Raw genomic sequence first — 6,589 nt, 5'->3', positions numbered from 1 at the left:
TCTCCTTTCCACTAAAGCCCATATAGCTCCCGGGGGGTTCCGGTAACCTCCCGGTACTCCGGTAAAATCCCGATTTCACCCGGAACACTTCCGATATCCAAACATAGGCTTCCAATATATCAATCTTTATGTCTCGACCATTTCGAGACTCCTCGTCATGTCCATGATCACATCCGGGACTCCGAACAATCTTCGGTACATCAAAATGCATAAACTCATAATAACTGTCATCGTAACGTTAAGCGTGCGGACCCTACGGTTCGAGAACAATGTAGACATGACCGAGACACGTCTCCGGTCAATAACCAATAGCGGGACCTGGATGCCCATATTGGCTCCTACATATTCTACAAAGATCTTTATCGGTCAGACCGCATAACAACATACGTTGTTCCCTTTGTCATCGGTATGTTACTTGCCCGAGATTCGATCGTCGGTATCCAATACCTAGTTCAATCTCGTTACCGGCAAGTCTCTTTACTCGTTCCATAATACATCATCTCGCAACTAACTCATTAGTTGCAATGCTTGCAAGGCTTATGTGATGTGCATTACCGAGAGGGCCCAGAGATACCTCTCCGACAATTGGAGTGACAAATCCTAATCTCGAAATATGCCAACCCAACATCTACCATTGGAGACACCTGTAGAGCTCCTTTATAATCACCCAGTTACGTTGTGACGTTTGGTAGCACACAAAGTTTTCCTCCGGCAAACGGGAGTTGCATAATCTCATAGTCATAGGAACATGTATAAGTCATGAAGAAAGCAATAGCAACATACTAAACGATCGGGTGCTAAGCTAATGGAATGGGTCATGTCAATCACATCATTCTCCTAATGATGTGATCCCGTTAATCAAATAACAACTCTTTTGTTTATGGTTAGGAAACATAACCATCTTCGATTAACGAGCTAGTCAAGTAGAGGCATACTAGTGACACTTTGTTTGTCTATGTATTCACACAAGTATTATGTTTCCGGTTAATACAATTCTAGCATGAATAATAAACATTTATCATGATATAAGGAAATAAATAATAACTTTATTATTGCCTCTAGGGCATATTTCCTTCACTTTCTGCAAGTCTTCTGAAGAACTGCCATTACATGTTCCATCATATTGGGTATCATTGACATCAAGTTTATTAGCCTTTACATTGCTCCGTGAGGTTCTTGTGGATATATCAGTGTGTGCAATTATATCTGACATGCATGGAAGACAACTAGTAGTTAGATTTATGTAATGAGTGCCTGTAGGAGATGACATAAATAGTAGGACTGGGGTTAACTAGCAGAAACAGGTCTCAAAAACTAAAGGGAGAACACAGACGGAAGCTACAGAATATGTATCGTTTGTACTCGAGATTAACTAGATGGCACACAAAAGTATTAAAGAACAACATAGGTAATACTAGAAGTGGTACAATACTATAATCACCAGCCTGTGGGATAGCATTGGCTGATGGATGATAACTATGGAACAGCATTACCTAAAGAACAAGTATCTTAGCTGAACTATGGAACAACGTTAACTCCTGAACAAGACCCGTAAGAGATCAGCATGAATATACAGTGAAATGTGATAATCTATTTTCCATGCTTAGATGAATAACAAAGCCATAAATGTCGCACACAAGTAAGATGAGGGTACAACCTATCTGGCCGCCATCCATAGGAGTGAGCATCATGTGCTGACTTGTCGATGGCCCTGTAGTTGTTGTGGTTGTCCATGTCGGGCACGCGCATTCGATGCAGGGAACTGTTGAGTGGGGATTATAGCTCCCTTCTGGTGTATGCTTCCCTTGTTGGAGCAGCTGCGGTGAGTCAGAAGACGGTGTGGCTGAAGATGCAGATAACACATAATGGTAAGAACGACACATCTCTTTGATATGAAGAAATACACTAAGATATCAATAGCAAGGTACGAGAGTGGTCACACGTCTGTTGAGTGGGACTAAATTGGGTCACATGATTTTATTTTATTTTGGTACTGTCCGATCTACGCCGGATGGCTTGATGGCCGTCTTGTGCCTCCCGGCTGACACTGTTAGGAATCTTCCCCGAAGAGCCAGCGACCAACGGCAGAGCAGCTTGCCTCCGCCGTCCGTGGCCCCGGCCAAAACCCCGCTCCCCGCCCCACTGCACTGCCGTGGTTGCGCCGCCCCCGGGCCAAACCACAAAGACTCCCCGTCATCCAGATCCGGCGGCGGTAGTACCTTGAACCCACGCAACTCTAAGATAGCCATCGAAGCGCTGCTACCGCGGCGAACTTGCGGCCCCGCACCCTTACGTTAGACACCAGCCAACCGGCAGCCTAGGAGCTCCGCCGCCTCGAGGGGTGCTGCTTCCCATTGGGAATCGATTGGCCCAGAATAAAAATTCAGACAACTGATGCCTAAATAAAGTGATTTGAGATGAGGGTGCAACCTATCTGGTGGCATGGTGAAGCAGGCAGGTCCAGCTGCCAAGTCGGTGAGGCCAGCACGGTTGCGGTGGCCACCGGCGGCAGAGAAACAACGATGTTGCGACGGTCAATGGCTACGGAGAAGCAGCGCCGGGACTCTAGACGGATCCGAAGTTGGAGCCGCTCCGGCACCGTGAACAACGGCGAGGGTGAATCGGCTCCGGTACGGTTCACGCGGCCGTCGTCGAGGCAGCTCCAACAGCACGGAGTAAGAGGCACACGACCCAGTGCACGACGACAAATGGCCAGTGTCTCCGGCATTAGGGAGGAGGGCGGCTGTGAAATTGGTGCGGTGGGGGTGCCATGGAGGAGGGGCTGAGGTTTCGCGGCTCGGGAGAAGGGAGCTTCCAGGGAGAAGGTGATTTGGCGCCCACGAGGTATGAATGGGGGGGATTGGAAGGGGAGTGGAACCATGTTTTACGGATGCATTTGTCTGAAATGTGAGGGGGAGTTACAGTTCTACCCCTGCCTTTAGGCTTCTCGGCTTGGGTCTGTGTACCGAGGGTCGGGGATAGTAGAGTAACTTTGCTTCTCCCCAAATAGTGGGCGGGAGCAATTTCGGGCAAGGAGGGCGTGTTTTGAAATATAGTGAGCGCGAGCGATTTCGGGCGAGGAGAGCGTGTTTTGAAAAAGTGGGCGCGAGCTATTTCTGGCGAGGAGAGCGTGTTTTGCCGACCATGGTTTATGAATTATTTAGCACATGTCATTTCAACCGATGAGAAGGCGCGCTTGGATGAAGTTACGAACCTACCCTCGATGCACAACAGGCCAATTAATGCGTCTCCCACATAGGACGGTAATTTCGCGTCTCCCATTTATTTGCTCGGGCGAATTCCACCGAGCATAGGATGTTTAACGGTTCATTCAAAATTTGGGAGAACGAGCATCCACTTCTACCTTACCAGTCGATTCGAATCAAATTTAGAAATATTAGCTTGCCACTTCTTTTTTAGATGGAGAGATGATGCTCGGGAGTAATGTGTTTTTACATGCTCGTTGCTAGCGATTTACTATATGACAAATAGTTGACCCACTCAAAAATGGGAATCAAACCCAAAATGAAATATCTCGATTCAATGAAATAGCTCGTTCACCAGCTCAAAATAGTGAACTAAATCCAAAATTGAACACCTCAATCGAATAGCATGTTGTACAGTATTATAGTACTCCATGAACATGTTGAAAGTCAAATTAATGAACTTGTTTGATATATGCATATATCTGTTCATGTGTGGATTGCAGACAACATGTTCTCCAATTTAAATATTTGAATGCAAGTTTATATCGAAACATGGTTTATATCAGTCTTTTATGCATAAAATGCGACCTCCCCCTCTCCCGGACTCCTGCTCTCTCTCTCTCTCTCTCGGCGACAATATCCAATTCTGTCGCATGCATCCAACACACAAACCTTGTTGGTCCTCTCTCTTTCTCTCCATCTCTCTCTCTCTCTCTTTGTGTGTGTGCGTGGGGGGGTCTTTCTAGTTCGCATGCATATATACTCCGTCTATAGGTCTCTCTCGCACACTATGTATGATTATCTAGTCCAAGCTAGATATCTTGGGTGCACTCATCGTACGCACACAAATTCCTTGGCTCGTTGCCCGTAACTCTCTCACACACCACTTTGTCGTCTCGGAGCTCTTCCCCCTCTCTCTCAAACTCTCCATCTACGTGGGTCACACATACACATGCATATCTCACTCGCACTCGATAGGCCCATCTAAAACTCTCTCTCTCCCTCGTTCTCTCTCCATCTCACACGCACACACACACAATCTCATGCCTAGCTAGCCAAGTATGATGGTCTCTCACTCAATTGTAGGCACACGCAGTCCCCCCTATATGTATATGACTAGCTAATCTTAGTCTCCATCATAAATATGTGCATGGTCTATCTCGATTTCTCTCGGGGCATCTTTCTATCGCGCATGCACCTCCCTCGATCTCCCACCCATATAGTCTCCTCACGATCTCGAGGGGGTCTCTCTATCACAAACACACCCTCTCGCCCTCCCCATGTGTCCATGTTCTCCATGTGTCCCTCTCGACCTTTGTTCCTTGTTGGCCAGACCTCTATTGGACATGTGCTATAGGGGTGTCTCTCTCCGTTGCAAACAATCACACACTAGCTATCTTCGTGTATCTCCTCGCCTCGCTTATCTATCTCGGAGATGCATGCGTGATATGTTCGCCTAAGAAACGAAAAACACACTCTCTCTCTAATTTATCGTTCGTTGTCACTTTCTCTTTCACACACATACTCTTTTTGCACACTTACGCATTCTCCTTCACACGCACTTGATCCCCCTTGACTTAGGCACTCTCCTCGGTCCATAGCATATTGATTTATTGAAAAGTCAAACATCACAAAGTTTGACCATGTACGTGGAGAAAAACAATTACATCTAGAACGACAAACATATACCATTAGATTCACCATGAGATGTAGTTTCGTATGATGTATCTTTGGTATTGAAGATATAAATAGCATTTGTGTAAACCTGATCAAAGTTTCCAAAGTTTGACTTCTAAAAAAATTACATGCACTACATTATCGAGCGGATGAAATGTCTATTTCCCCCTCTCAGCTATCTGACGCACCACTCGGTCTTATCGGGGCTCCTCAATCTCTCTCAAACTTTATATCTCCCTGATTCACACATACACATGACTCGCTCACGCTATACATATAGACCCATCCAACACTCTTCGCCCTTGTTCTCTCTCTATGTGACATGCACCCCCCTAATAAGTACCATAATCCCTCACTCCATCATAGGTGAAAGCTCTCCCCCCTAAGTATGATTATCTCCCACTAGCCATCAGGAACACACGTATTGTCTCCTTCCATCCATACGTCTATCTCGATATCTCTTGTGGTATCTTCTATCGCGCACACACCTTGTCACTCGATCTCCCACCCATGTAGTCCCATCATGATCTCCAGGGGATCTCTCTATGACAAACATACACTCTCTCCTCCCCATGTCTGCATTTTCTCTGTATGTCTCTCTCGACCTCTCTCCTTTGTTTGTCAGACCCTCTTGGCCACGTGCTAGGGGTCTTGCTCTCTCGGTTGCAAACAACCACACACTATCTCCTCATCTTGCTTCCGTTGTCGAAGATGCATGTGTGATATGTTTGCATAAGACACACGTTTTTTCTCGACTTTTATCGAGTGTTGTCCATGTCTCTTTCACACACGCACACACACTTTTTTCACTCACTCTTTCTATTTCACTCTCTCTCTAGTTAGGGACTCTCTCTCATGTCCATAAGCATATGGATGTTTTGAAAAGTCAAACCTCAGAAAAGTTTGACCAGGTATATGTGGATAAAAACATTTACATCTGGAAAGATCATTAGATTCATCACAACATGTACTTACTTCATACTATCATTTATCTTTGGTATTGTAGATATAAGTAATTTCTTTATAAACTTGGTCAAAGTTTCAAAAGTTTGACTTTAAAAAAATGTTGGAACTACATTATCGAACAGAGGGAGTAGCTCTCTCTCTCTGCTATCTCTCATGGGCCTCCCCTCTCACACGAACACTCTATACCGACGGATTATACGCTCACTGTGTCAGCGTATAGCTCCGTTGTTGTTTAGTTGACCGGTCAACCAGTCCACATGCTGCTTTTTTAGCTCGTGTTCTATATCTTCGTGTGCTGGCCCATGTGGCAGTGGGTGAAAATAAGTAGACTAGAGGCCCATCTGACACGCGGTGAAGTAAACAAAGTTGAAACCACTCGGGGTAGCACCCCGCACACTAGTAAATTGAGGGCGCATTGAGGACACACTTCTTTCGCGTGGAGGACGCACTCGCGCACAATTCACCACTGCGCGGCGGCATGCACAGAAGGACGCACCCGCGCACACCCAGCACACAACACACACCAGCACACGTGTACACCAGTGATGACCCACAAGTATAGGGGATCTATCGTAGTCCTTTAGATAAGTAAGAGTGTCGAACCCAACGAGGAGCAGAAGGAAATGATAAGCGGTTTTCAGCAAGGTATTCTCTGCAAGCACTGAAATTATAGGTAACAGATAGTTTTGTGATAAGATAATTTGTAACGAGCAACAAGTAACAAAAGTAAATAAAGTGCA

The sequence above is a fragment of the Triticum urartu genome, chromosome 7A (assembly GCF_056163025.1).
Source record: "Triticum urartu cultivar PI428250 chromosome 7A, HENAU_Tu73, whole genome shotgun sequence".
Classification (NCBI taxonomy): domain Eukaryota; kingdom Viridiplantae; phylum Streptophyta; class Magnoliopsida; order Poales; family Poaceae; genus Triticum; species Triticum urartu.
This window is presented reverse-complemented; position numbering follows the sequence as displayed.